This window comes from Echinops telfairi, unplaced genomic scaffold (assembly GCF_000313985.2).
Source record: "Echinops telfairi isolate 266 unplaced genomic scaffold, ASM31398v2 ScPeMD7_18;HRSCAF=68, whole genome shotgun sequence".
Classification (NCBI taxonomy): domain Eukaryota; kingdom Metazoa; phylum Chordata; class Mammalia; order Afrosoricida; family Tenrecidae; genus Echinops; species Echinops telfairi.
In genome coordinates this window covers 11,159,407-11,161,777 of record NW_022103915.1, presented here as the reverse complement: position 1 = coordinate 11,161,777, position 2,371 = coordinate 11,159,407, and the positions used below count along the sequence as shown (strand labels likewise).

Genomic DNA, 2,371 nt, shown 5'->3' with positions numbered 1-2,371 from the left:
CATATACATATCAATTGTGTAAAGCGCGTTTGTACTTCATTCTCAAAACATTTTCTCTCCACTTAAACCCCCGACATTAGGTCCTCATTTTTCCCCTCCCTCCCCCATGAGCCCTTGATAGTTTATAAATTGTTATTTTGTCATATCTTGCCCTGTCCGACGTCTCCCCTCACCCAGTTTTCTGTTGTCCATCCCCCAGGGAGGAGGTCACATATAGTCCCATTTTACTACGTTGTCTTCTTAAGCAGTCCTTTGAAATGTTCTGTTCAGCTTTTTTACTTCATCATTTCTTCCACTCACTGTAGCTACTCTACAGTTAAAAGCAGGTTGCAGTCTCTTCTACTTTGTGTTAAATCTGTAATTAAGATGGTCTCTAAATTTGGGTGATATACTCAAGGCCATATTTTGGTTTCGGTGACTTGTTTTAATTTTAGTTAGTACCTTTTCATTTACAGCATATGTGTTTGTGTGTGCATGAGTGTATATATATGTATATAAATATATACATGCTTCAAAGTTTGTGATAAAAATTAAAAGATAATTTCCCCACAAACTTTCTGAAGCCCCTTCATATAAGGTAATTAATCAACAGATTTATTACTTTTCATAGTCTTTTTACATTTTTGATAAATGTTATCTACAGAATTAAACTACAGTGATTACATTATTAGACTACTTGCTTTTACCAATAAAAACATACTTCAACCTTGTCATCAATTTAAAATACTAGTTAAAGAGCACTGTTAAGTATATATGTTCATAATCTTTTATCAAACAAACTTTTGGAGCCATGTGTTCTAACACATTCAGGTCTTCCTGTTTTTAAATTTTAGGAAGTAATATTGTATACGCAACAGTTGTTTTACAGGTAGCCAATGAGATCTCCTCCAAGTGTCTTTCATTCAATTTTGTAGGTAAGTCCAAATAGGTGGCTAGAGCTCTTCTCTCTCACTGCCATCAAGCCAACTGCTCAGCTAGAGCAACACCTGGCAACCAGCTTCTGGGGAGCCTTGGAAACTGTGTGGCAGTTTTCTTACGTCAGAGTCAACTTGAAAGTAAGGAGCTTGGTTGTAGGGTTTTTAAACGTTTTCAAGCCAGGTTTTCCTGTCAAATGAATCCATGTCAAATCAGTGCCACCAAATAAACCCACGTTTCTTACCCCTCTAGGGGAAAAAAGACGGCTTCAAAATTCCTGGAGATTGTACATCTGTAGTTAGTAACTAAAGATCATGTCTTTCTCCCTTCTCACTAAGAAATAACCCCAACATATTTTTAATCATATTATCAGAAGATATCTTTAATTTGGTATTTTTGTAAACAATCCCATTATATTACTGCTAATAGAGATTACTTGTTGAGTTTTGTTTAGGAGAATCTTATTAAGCCCATGTGGATTTTTCTAATGTAACTTATTATAATTCAAAACAGATGCCAGTCCCCTGCTGGTACTTTTTCACCTATTAAAAATGCATCTTTCAAAAGAATGTAAAAGCCCCATCACATTCCATTAATCTATGCAGCATTCTTTTAAGTGTAGCTTTTAGAATTCTTAAGCCTGGAAAGGAGGGGAGAATAGAGACAAAAGGAGGTGTATGATGGTCCTTAAAAGTCTGGTTATAACAGAGATTCAGAGTTTGATTTTGGGAATGAGGAGATACCTACATTTAAAAAATTCATTTATCCTATCATAAAATTACATATTCTTCGTTCCCTCGGGATTTCTTTTTTCTTTTTTAAACGGGAGAGCGCGAACGCAGCCCCTGCTACCACAAATTATGCAGTCAGTTTCCCACATTTGAGGAAATCGCAGGGGTCAGCACATCTGGAGTGCAATGGATCAGCCTCGCCCTGGGAAAACCACTCTGTGATCATGGTATCTCTCCTGTCAGGTAAGTATCCCTCAGTGTTTCTAAGTACAAAATACCTCTTAAATACACTATTTGCTGTTAAGTGCACATTTAGTGTGGCCTGGAACTCGTCACAAACAACTCAGGAAGAGTCACCAGGGAAATCTTGTAAATCACTGTTCTAAACAGGCTAGTGGCACTAAGTCAGGGATGCCATCAATCAAATCCTTAATGAATATTAAGTTTATATTTAATCTTAATACTTGAAAACTACTACACACTCAGATGGACATTAAAATTTGAAATGAATATTTCAATATTTAAGTAGGCAACACAAAAACAGACGTGAGAAGAAATTAAAATATTACAGAAATTAAAATGCAACTAAATGGTTGTAAAAGGTTGAAGTAATCTCTCAAAAAATTAAAGAAAATATTATAAAAAATAAAATAATTATTTTAATCAATAAGAAAACTCCAGACCAGAGGATGTACATTGGTAGAGATAGCAACTGGAAACACAGG

At 35.4% G+C, this 2,371-nt stretch overlaps 1 non-coding gene across 1 annotated transcript; it reads right to left on the bottom strand.

Annotated features, from left to right (window-relative positions):
- Window positions 1-1,736: 1,736 nt before the first annotated feature.
- On the bottom strand, window positions 1,737-1,897 carry LOC115868941. Its single transcript, XR_004045898.1, has one exon. It is a non-coding gene; the product is annotated as a U1 spliceosomal RNA (small nuclear RNA).
- Window positions 1,898-2,371: the final 474 nt, after the last annotated feature.